Raw genomic sequence first — 12,465 nt, 5'->3', positions numbered from 1 at the left:
AAATCTACTAACTGACAGGAAGCAGCACACAGATGGAACAGTTACAGGCCCAGCTATGTCAGAAAGAGAGTCAGAAGAGCTCTTGTGTTTTACTATAAATGCTCTCACCATTCCCCTCGCCAAAAAAAAAAAAAAATGCTGTTTCCATCATGCAACTATCATCATGCAACTATCATTCTCAAGAGCTCCCCAAGATAAAAGGATAAAGCTCAATGACTGCACTCCCTGATGGAAGCTGTCTGATCAGCAACTTGTTCATTCCCACCCCCACCTTGGCTTCTTTGCAGGAACCAGTTCACTGCCCACTCCTCAGTTTACCCAACCTTCAAAATCCACTTCCACTTGAGCCCTTTGAGAAATATCAATTATTATGTTGCTTGCAATTCATTTGTTCCTCAGCTCCTCTGATGCCTTCAGGTCTGATCCACCCGACCTAGCTGCCCAGTGCTGGACCATGGGCTGGTTTCAATGTGCCCTTTGTTGATATTCTAACTTAATAGGATGTGTCTTTTCTCTCCAGCCAGGTTGAAAGCTTTTAGAGGAAGAGTCTGGGATGGTCCTACAAATATATCATAAGCTGCCAATCAATAGTCTAGGAATAAATAAATATTAGCGTATCTGCTTTTGGTTTTGTGACTCTAGAGACTATGTTAGCTTCACTCATGAAAAGAGAAAATTCCTGCCAAGTTAGGCAAGTGTGAATTATACATACAAACACATAATCTTACATATTTATCTTACACATAAATGTGTGTATGTATATATTCATATGTATGTATATATTTGCATATACATATTGTCTTATAGTTCCCCCTACTCCTGCAAAGGGGGAGATGTAAGAAAAAGGGTACAAAGTTCAAAACAGGTAGGATGAACGCTTTAGATATCTAAGTACAATATGATGACTATAGTTATAATATTGTATACTGGAAATCTGCTTAGAGAATAAATTTTTATCTAAAGGAGAACTATTCAAGAAATGGCTATATTAATCAACTTGACTATAGTAATATTTCACTTTATATATCAAAACATCATGATATACACCATATATATATACACAGCATATATATATATGCTATACACCATATATATGTGTGTGTATATATACATATATATATAATTTTTTTTAAAAAAATCTTATTATCCAATATAAGATACAGAAAATAAACACAGTGGTGACCTAAAAGTACCCTGACAGAACTACATTTGGAGGCAGCTCTAATTACAGGAGAAGAAAAATGTGCCTTGTGGCAAACCTGACATCCCCACCCAAGCCCCTCACAGCCCCTCCCTGCTTCTGAAAATGTCACTGTATGCTCTAGTCATACTCCTTAACAACACCAGGCAAGATCATTATCGTAGTTTTACAAGCCAATTTCTGAACAGCAGGTTTCTTTTCTGTAGGATGTTCCTGTGCCAATCACAGGATTTCCTATAATGAAGAAATGAGGAAACAGTGTAGAGGTGTGCTAGAGCTTTGTTTTGTTTTTGTTTTTTTCATTCTGACTCCAATTACAGGAGGCTCTGGTCAGCAGAGAAACGCTGGCCTAGTCATAGCCTGGCACACTGGACAGATGCAGGTGTGTGGGGAGGGTACAGGGTGGAGACCATCCAGTGTGTAGGAGAGGAATCCAGGGAGAGGGAGAAGGTGGGTGGCCAGGAGAAGCACCCGCCAGTCCGGATGTGAAGCAGGAAGTGAAGCTTCCTTTTCTCATTGTCACCTGGACCTCTTCCCTGTACTTTTAGATTTTCACAGCCATACCTTGTAGCCAACTGGACATCCCTCCCTACAGTTTGAAGGAGTTTTCAGGACACCCAGAGGAGTCCTCAAACATAAGGTCCCAATTCAGCCATCCTTTCTCACTCTCTTCCCACCTTCCTAGGATGGTGCAAAGGGATAGAAACAAATCTGAGTAACTCTCTTAAGTAATAAAAATCATGTCATTTCTCTGACTTTATCTGTTTTCTGTTACTATAACAGAATACTTGAGACTGGATAGTTTATAAAGAACAAAGGCCTATTTGGGCTCATGGTCCTGGAAGCCTAAGGTTAAGAAGCTGCATCTGGTGAGGGCCTTTTTGCTGGTGGGGACTCTGCAGAGTCCTGAATTGATGCAAGGACATCACATGGTAAGAGGAGTATACCACAGAGACAAAGTTAAACTGGCTTTTATTACAGACCCACTCTCCAGATAACCCACTAATTCATTAATCATGAATGGATTAACCCATTCACAAGGGTACAATCCTTGTGACCTAATCACCTGTTAAAGGTTCCATCTAGTCCCACCTCTTAATAACTTAGAAGGGGATTAAATTTCAATGTCAGTTTTCACGGAGACATTCAAATCATAGCACTACCCTAAAGAAATCTTTTTCCTTTATATTCTTAATGCATTTTGAGTCTATACTATTTTGTCCCAAATGATTTTCTCTCTTGCATCATTTACCATTGTTTCCTTTACCTCTTAAGCACAATTCCTAGAGGACAGAGAATGGCACGATTTCATACTATTTCTCCCCATCACCTACTGTATCCTAGTAGTTTCCAATACATTAATCAGCTTTCCATTTCTGTGAAAAAAATTCCTGAGACAACTTAAAAAGAGGAAAGATCTATTTTGGCTCATGGTTTCAAAGTTTCAGTATATGATTGGCTGGTTCCATTGCTTTTAGGACTGTAGCAAAGCAGAACATCATCAGAGAGAGCACATAATGGAGCAAACAGCAGCCAGAAAGAAAGAGAAAGGGGCCAAAGACAAAACATATCTATCAAGGGCACACTCCAACTCTTTCCTCCAACTAGACCCCACCTCCAAAAGTTTCTACTACCTCTGAACACTGTTACATTGGGGATCAAGCCTTTGACACTTGAGCTTTGGGAAGAAATTTCAGATCCAAATCATACCATTAGGTGAATGAACTGATTAATATGAGCTAGGTATTGCAGTATATATCGTGGCAGGATGTTCAATATTTGTCAATAAGAACAGTCATGGGAGGGTTAGGTATGTAGCTCAATGACAGAGCACTTACCTAGCATGCATGAAGCCCTGGTTCAGTTTCCAGTGGTCCTCCTGAGACTCAGCCTTCCCGGTTGCTGAGTCTATACAGGCATGTGCCACCATGCCCTGCTCTCTTTCCTTTGAAGAGCATTTCACCCAGAAAAGAGAGGATAAAACACAGAGCTCCCCAAAAGTCCACTTTGCTCAAGTCTGGATTAGAATGTAATGTCTCCTCCAATTCTAAAAACTCTCTGTGAAGTGTATCCCTACCTGAGTCGTCTTAGCTCTTAAGATTTAATGACTGGTGTCATTAAATAGTGTCATCCCTGCTCCACAGTAGAAGGACTTCAGACTTCAAAGGTCGGCAGGGTCTAAGGAGCGGAGGACGAGCGCGCAGCACTGTGGACAACTCAGAGATCTCCATAGAGGTGTACAGGAGGTGTCATCCGAGTTTCGACAACAGCGTGAGCTCCATACCCTCCAAGCTTTTCTTCCCATTCTCAACTTCCAAATTTGTTTCAAAATTCCAAATTCTCTTCTGTATCCTGCAAAATAATTCAGTTACTCTTCAGTATTTCTCTCCGTTACTCCGAATTCGCTCAGAGACCCGCATTTGCGATCTAAATCCCCTCTCTTGGTAACCAATTGCGACACTTTCTTACCGCAGAGAATTGCAATTCTCCCCACTCCATTTACAGATTTTTATAAATTCCTTTATTGGTAAATAAATTACATTTTTAAAATAAAATTGGATATGGGTTTTCACTGAAGCTCGGACAGTGAGTGTGGGCGCCCAGAACTTGTCAGAGGCAATCGCGCTTGAAGGAGCACAGGCTCTCCCCAGGCACCCGGGCTACGCACTCCAGCTGCTCTAGCGGCTCCACCCGCAGAGCACCAAGGTCGCTGGACCCATGCCGGGAGACCCTGTAACCCCCCAACCCGAGAATATGGGAGGACCACACCCCAGACCTTTTGGATCCCTCCTACTTCCCCCGGCTGCGCGCCCTCTGGTTTCCCGCCCTGGGAACGTCCCCCAGCCAGGTGAGTTGCGTTTCAGTTGGTACGTGGGCGGGGCGGGCAGCCTTTAATATGACGCTCACCCAGACAGCTGCAGGTGATTTGCGGGAGGGTGCGGGCGGGATTTTCTCTGCCTGGGTTATCGGCACCACCAGCACAGCCACCGCCGTCACCGTTCCGGAACCCCGGCTTGTGCACCGCCACGCGGAGACTACCAACATTCCACAGCGGGATTGGCCCCCAGCCTCACCACCCGACCCTATCCCAGCCCAGCCGCTGGACCCGCTCTGGTGCACCTGCGCCCCACAGGCGGGGACCCGTCTCCCAGACTGCGCACTGCGGCTTTGAACACCGCTGCCTCAACGCCAGACCGTCGGACACCGGCCCTACGCACCACTGAGCGGTGCAAGACCCATCACACTGACCGCCGCGACCCCTGCCCCGCTGCGGGTCCCTTCCCACCCCCCGGCTTTTGCACCATTGCCCCACCACCAGACCCGACTCCCAGTCTCTGCCACCACCAGGGCCGCCTGACCCGACCCCAGGTCTTGAGCACCACTGCAACCACCGCAGCTTGCTGGCATCCAGCGCCCTCCCGTCCACTCTCCGGCACCACCGCCAGCCACAACATGCGCCAGGTGCGTGCAGGCTCAGCCCCTGGTGGGGATCAGATCCAACCTACAGGAAGAGCGCAAAGGGCAAGAAAAAGAAATACCCTGTATGCAGATCTCTCTTCTAGCCACCAAGCCCCCGTATGGCATTCCTAAACTGGTTGGGTAATGAAAAGAGTCCAGATGTGTAGGGAGGAGATCTTAGGGGTCCTAGGCTAGCTCCACAGCACCTCTTCTAGGGTTTCTTATTCAAAGATTGTACTGGGCTAGGATTAGGTGGATGCTGGTGTGATGGTATGAAAAGCCTGTCAATAAACCCATCCTGCTGGGGACTGAGGGTAGTAAGCTAAGTAGGCACCTCCTCTCCAAGAAACAGGGGGCTGCGCAGGTATAACCTGTGAGAACAAGGTCCTAGGAAGCCCTGTGATTTACTTCCCGCCCCAGAGAGGGTTCCCTAGAGGAGATGCCGGCTCTTTTGTGCCAATCCAGCCTTGCCCAGAGAGGAAGGAGAGGACTCTTGGGAGGTGGAGGAGGGCCACTCTCCACAGTCTTGTTCCTCTGTGTCCCCTCCAGTGAGGATGAAGAGGCTGGTAGGTTTCTTACTCTATGCAGGTCCTGAACCACAGGAAAGCAAACAGAACCTCTTCAGAAAACCCAGTAGGGGCCTATATTACACTTTTGCTTCTCTTTCAGAAAAAACTAGAAATTTACTCTGTGGAGCTCAATGGAACTAAAGACATTACACAGACTGACCAGGGGGATGACAAGGAGAAGTACAAAGGCCTGAAGAACGACCACTTGGAACTCAAAAAGAGTCATCAAAAAGAGGGGCTTAAAAAAGAACTTGATCTGGTCAGTAGCAGTAACCTTGAGGCAAAGAGGTCCTGCTGTCCCTCCTCCTGAGAGTTTTCTATAACCTTTCTCTTGAGAGAGAAAAATCTGTCTCAAGGATTTGGAATCCTCTTAAGACTTGTTATCTTTTTTTTTAATGGTATGATAATATCTGTCCTGGTCAGTCCCTCTGCAGGATTCCTGTGTTCTGGTTGGAGGCAGTCTGGTAAACAGCAGGGGGAAATTTTCAGATTCCAAGCCCCACAGGCATAGCCCAGACCTTTCTCTTTTTCAGTTGTTTTAATGAGATATAAATAGCCACTTGTCAGTTTTCAGTTGATAAAGAAAACCATTTGAGTTGAAACCCCCAAGAGGAAAACCAAAGCCACTGGGCCTTGCTAGGTTTGGGGTATGTGTGCCCATGAGAAAGAATAGTTCCAGTAGGAATGTTGGATTTAGATTCCCTGAATCCAAGCTCAATCTAAGTCTCAATTCTCTACCACCTTAACTGTAACTGGAAGAAAATAAGCTAGCTTTGCTGAAGTTTCATTTTCTTTACATAAAGGGGGAAACAGTTTGCAAAGTCTATACATGGATATGAGAATTTTGTAATTAAAGTGCTTTATAGGAGTGTAATATTATTATAGAAGAACTTTGGAGTTATTGAAGCTGGCAGCTTTAATTAAGAGCTGCCTTGGAGCTTAAATGTGACCGATTTTATCTCACAAATGCCAAAGGCAAAACTTCCACAGGGAGCTTGAGATTTTGTTAGATTGCTTGTACAGTCCATTGCAGACTTTAAAGCTCTATGATCTTTGAGCAACTACGGGACTGATGCAGCTAGCTCATTCAAGGCTAGGTAGCTGGTTATTTAACATTCAGGAACTTGTCAGGTAACAAGTTGACTGAGGTCACAGTAGCAGCTTGAAATCTGGCTCTGAAGAGGAATCGGCCAATTCCACAAATCAGAGCTATTTGTTTATCTTTCCTGAAGAGCTTGTTAAGCATTTAGTATCACACTTCTAGACATTGGTTCATATATATTCTGACAGACGTTTAAGAACACAGCCCTGAAGTTGAGTGCAGTGGCACATGTCTGTAATCCCAGATACTTGGGAGGCTGAAGCAGGAGGTTTACCAGTTAGGGCAACTTGACAAGACCCTGTCTCAAATAAATTTAAAAGGGCTAGAGATGTAGCTCAATCATAGAGTGATTGCCCTGGGTTCAATCCCTAGTAACACAAAAAAAAAAAAAAAAAAGAAAGAAAAAGAAAATAAAGGAAGAAAAGCAAAAACAGCTCTGAGATTGGTCTGACCTGAATTCAATAAAATCCCAGTTTCCAAATTTTGCAAAGAAAGAATTTTAAAATGACTGGTGCCTACCTTTTAGAGATGTTCAGATGGTTAAATGAGATAAAGCAAGAAAAATAACAATATCAAAGAATAGTAATTATTTCCTGTGTATCTCTAGCATATATATACCATTTATATATATATATATATATATATATATATATACCATTCTTTCTTAAAATTGCTACTTATATGAATGATGAAAATACATCCATTCTCTCCATATGCCTGTTGATTGTGATGTGACTCCTTTCTTTGAGCAATCTATGAAGATGGATAATACTGTATAGAAAAATCATTTCCAGGCTATTAGCCAGAGTGTTTCTCTGCTTTCCTGCTGAAAAGCTGAAAAAGGAATATCTAGCTTTCTTCTTTTTTCTCAGGCTTCTCAAAAGACTCCTATAATTTGTAACAGTATGCTTAAATGCTTTGACACCCCTGACCTGTATGCAAATTAGAGCCCTGATAACTAAATTTTCTCTGACCTCTGAATGAATAATCTGCCAGTACTAGCCAGAAGAGAGTGCACCAGACACCCACCACATCACCCCCAACTTTCCCCCATGCTCTCTTTCAGGCTGGAAGGAGAGTGAAGCTAATAGTACTCTGGTTTAAAGTCAGGCCCATTCATGCAAATGGTGGCTCTGATCTGCCTTAACTTAGCAGTACTTCACTATGCACAGAACTCTGCTTAACCCTCTGAAACCCCAGCAACAACCATTTGATTGATACTGGTAAGAATGGATAAATGAGCAAAACAGAATCTGACTGAGATGAAGGTTATAATAATAAGTTATCTTTTACTGGAAGGCATAATTTCTTATTGCAACATGGAACTTTTTTGCATATTTAAGAAACCAGGTGCAATGGTTCATGCCTGTGGTTCATGCCGATGGCTCATGCCTGTAATCCCAGCTACTCAGGACACTGAGGCAGGCAGGAGGATCACAAGTTCAAGACTGGCCTGGGAAACCTAGCAAGACCCAGTCTGAAAAATAAAAAGAGAGAGAGAAGTAAAAAGGGCTGTGGATGTAGTTCAATGATAGAGTACCTCTCTGGGTTCAATCCCCAATACCAAAGAAAAGAAAGGGAGGAAGGAAGGAAGGAAGGAAGGCAGGCAGGGACATGGTACCAGTCACAGGATAAATCTATTTCACTCAGGGCTTAAAGAATCCTGGGTGGCCAGGCGTGGAGGATCCTGTAATCCCAGTAACTCTGGCAGCTAAGGTAGAAAGATTGCAAGTTAGAAGCCAGCCTCAGTAATTTAGCAAGACCCTATCTCAAAATAAAAAATGAAAAGGCTAGGGATGTTGCCTAGTGGTAAAGCACCTCTGGGTTCAATTCCCAGTCCTAGGAGATGGGGAGAGTAGGGATTCCTGGGTGCTGAGCTTTCTAGGGGGATGAGGAAGTGTTACCTCTGGGTTTTCTGTTACAGAAAGACTTTTCTAGTCTCAGTGGTTCTCAAAGGGAGAGGAGGGAGGAGTCCCTCTGTCCCATTTGGGACACATTTAACAATGTCCTGGTATATCTTTTGTTATTACAACTCAGCAGGAGGGTGTTGGTGGGTGGAGGGCCCACAACGAAGAATTATTAGCCCAAAATGTCAGTAGTGCCAAGAATGAGAAATGATTCTATGGCAAAATTTGCAAGTGTGGGCCATACTGGCATTTGTTTACTGGTAGATTTTTAATTCATGGAGCTTCCAACCAGCAGACTCCTTGAAAAGTTTGCTTCTTTCTGACAAAGATCCCCAATGAGTAGAGAGGACCTGTCCAAACACAGGAAGTGTGTCGGCTTTGGGTGTGCCCAACACCCTCAGCCAGTCCCAGCATCCAGGTTTGAATGAATTATCTAGCTAGATATACTAACACATGCTAGAGACCAGATTGAAGTGGTAGGCATTTCTTCCTTTATAAAAACTAAAAAATAACTTCTAGGTGTCAATGGCAAGTGCAGTCTGAACTCTCAAGAAGGCTGAGACTAAGAAGGACAAGATTCTCTGCAGCAGCAGCACTTTCCATTGCTGGATAGCCACTAGCACCAGGGCCCTTTCTCCCTTTTTCCCCAAACTACATTTTTCTGGTCTACTTCCTCTCAGTTTTCAAGGTTGGGGGTTCATCTTTTGGAATGACCTAATTCACTCTATTTTCCTTCCTTTCATGAACTTCAGGATGACCACAAACTCAATGATAAAGAATTGGAACAGAAATATGGTACAAACATCAGCAGGGTAAGTCACCAGGAAAATGGTGGGGGGCAGGTCAGAAAGAGAAACCTCCTGACCATTTAAGGTGGTGTGCTCAAGGTACATGGAAAAGTGGAGGCACTTTTAGGATGGGTGACCTACAGCCACACCTATGAGACTTCCCATCATTCACATGTCTGGACCCTGAGATTGGGATGGTTATCTTCTGGGAGCTGGTGTGCCTGACCAAGGTTCAGGCTGAGCTCCTTCACTGAGATGCCTGGGTATAGATAGTTCTTTTTGGTATCCCCAGAAGGGTGTACACATGCTTCCTCATGGTCATGGCCATAGATTGTTTTTAATCCATGCCTCCAGGAAGTATAATGGTGCATTAGGGCTCTTCTTATAAGAGACTAAGGAAGCTCGTGTCACAAAGTGAGAAACCAAATTAACCCTCTGAGAGCCCTATCTGCTTTCTCTGAGAAGGAACAAAGTCTCCAAGCACACTAACATCTTATAAACTCCTTCAGCATCTATAAACTCCCCTACCACAAAAGGAATGTTTCCTTCTGTGAATTCAAATCCAAGTTCAATTTCAAAAGTCTGGGTGTTTTGTCAGGCATGGTAGTATACGCTCTTAAACCCAGCAACTCAGGAGGCTGAGGCAGGAGGCTCGCAAGTTCATGGCCAGCCTCAGCAAAACAATTTAGCAAGGCCCTAAGCAACTTAGCAAGATGCTGACTCAAAATAAAAAGGGCCAAGGATGTGACTCAGTGGTTGAGCATCCCTGGGTTTAATCTCCAGTACCAAAAAAACAAACAAAATGAAACAAAGTTTGGGTGTCTCAATGTAAAAAAATACAGATAATGTCCATCTGGTATTTTTAACTCACAAAAATACTTACTGTGTGGTTCACACTGGGTTGTCAGCAGGCAGGACAAAGAAGGACAGGTCACCTCTCACCTTAAAGAGGCAGATGCATAGGTATATGTAATGTCCACTTTATGCCTCCTGGGTGTCACAGGAGAGGTTGAATCTATACATTAAGAGAAAGGATTCTGGCCAGAGTTACCAGAGTAGTGTTTGAATTGGGACTAAGGAGGACAATTTAGATATACAGAGTACCCGGGAGCCAAAAAGGACATTGTGGGTTTGGAGAACAATCTGGGATTTCTGTGAGCTAGTTAGTATATGTGGAAAGCCAGGAAGAGAGGTAGAGAAGAGGCTGGGGAATGTCATTTAGGTGAAACTGCCAAGCTCTTTCATATTAACGCATTAATTCTCAAGTGTTCAATTCTGCAATATTTCAATGAAATTGACACAGGTGTATTAAAATAGGTTGTAAAACATAATCTAGAGTTTATTATATAATTTATTATCATTAGTAATATTAGTGATAATCACTAATAATATTAATGTTTATCACTAATCTTTCACCTATTGTTTTCCTCAAACTATCACTCATAAATATTTATTTCAAAGTTTCTATAAGTAATATATTTGTGGCTCAGTTTTTTAGGTGTTCCTTAAATAGGACAATGGGACATAATGGGGCAAACTGAGGAACAGGAGCTATATTGTATAAGTAGGTGGGCACAATTTCTAAGATTGGTTTTCAAAAGGCAGTTCTGGTGGAAGACTTTTTTTTTTTAAGTGAGAGATGGAAAGGTCCAGAAAAAAGGATTGAGAAGCCAGGATCAAGAAATAAGGATTTGAAAACTGGAAGCCCAGGAAGATGGGGAAGAAAGAGACAAGGAAATTACCAGCAGCATTTGGTAGGAGGGGAGTTTGAATGAATCCCTAATCCCATTAGACTAGTTAGAGAAGCAGAAGGAGAAGGGAACTTGATCAGTTGGTATTCTGTAGCAGGCGGATGAAGGTGAGCAAATACAGAAGGTAATAGAGAGGAGATGATGATGAATTTTTATTTTGAATCAATTGCCCCTTATTATCCATAGGGGAATGGTTCCAGGATTCCCCAAGGATTCCAGAAACCATGTATGCTGAAGTTCTCCTATAAAATGATATAATATTTACATATATCTTTCACACACCCTCCCATATACTTTAAATCATCTCTAGATGACTACAATATCAGATTCATTGTAAAAGCTAGGTAAATAGTTGTTGTGCTATATTGTTTAGGGAATAATTACAAGAAAAAAAGTCTGTACATATTCAGTTTTGATGCAACCATCATAGACTTAACTACACTTTTTGTTTGTTCTGGTACTAGGGATTGCACCCAAGGGATTTACCAGTGAACTATATTCCCAATTCTTTTTTATTTTTAATTCTGTGGCAGGTTCTCACTAAATTGCTGAGGCTGACCTCAAAACTTGAGGTCCTCCTGCCTCAACTTCCTGAGTTATTAAAATTATAATCACAGACATGTACCACCACATCTAGCCTTAACTACATTTTTGATATGCAGTTGGTGAAGTTTATGGATGCAGAGGCAAACTGTACTATCAGAAATGTCTCTGAAACAGCCCTGTGGAAATGTTCAATTATTGAGAATGATGAAGATTCTGAGATTCTGAAAAAGGAATTGAAAACAGAGGGTGATAGTATCAAGTTGGTGACTTGGAATTGAGTTATTCAAAAAAGATTTGAGTTGCTAAAACTGAAAAAGCATTAGACACTAGAACACACTAAAAAAATGATTAAAGACCTTGCCTTTAATTAGTTCTCAACACAACTGTGGAGAAAAGATATATACTTCTTGGGGGAAAGGCTATGAAAGTGTAGGATTTCAGGGTAGTGTGCCTCTGCACACCCTTGGATGTCACACTTACCAGGGAAGGAACTGCTCACGTGGCCCTCAGAGTCAGGTAGTATTTATAACTATTATAATGAACCAGAACTTGCAACTTAAGAGTGAGTATATACAAAAGTAGGAAAATAACAGTCTAAGGATAAAAACCTACCTTATGTGATATATGGAATGGATATTTTCTGGATGGTTATATTGTTTGGGGGCTTTTTTTTGTTTTTGTTTGATACCAGGAATTGGACCCAGGGGCACTGAACCATATCTCCAGCTCTTTTTAATTTTTATTTTGAGACAGGTTCTCACTAAGTTGCTAAGGGCCTAACTAAATTGCTAAAGCTGGCCTCAAACTTGTGATCCTCCTGCCCCAGAGTGGCTGGGATTACAGGCTTGTGCCAACATGCCCTAATGACTAGCTTCAAATTCTCCTCAGCCAAATTACTCCCATCTCTGGCTAAATCTCTCAGAAATGAAATTCCTAAGCATAGCTTCATGTAGCAGCTCTGGAGCCAGTGACCTAGCTGAATCCTGGTGTCCCTGTTTACCGGTCAGGTGACCTTGGGTAGGTTATATACACTCTCTGTGCCTCAAATTCCATATCTGTGAATGAAGGTAATGATAGTACCTTCCTCAGAGGGTTATTCTAGAGAATAAATATATGGGGAGCACTGCTTGACTGATAATGAT

Source organism: Marmota flaviventris, chromosome 4 (genome assembly GCF_047511675.1).
Source record: "Marmota flaviventris isolate mMarFla1 chromosome 4, mMarFla1.hap1, whole genome shotgun sequence".
Lineage (NCBI taxonomy): Eukaryota > Metazoa > Chordata > Mammalia > Rodentia > Sciuridae > Marmota > Marmota flaviventris.
This window is presented reverse-complemented; position numbering follows the sequence as displayed.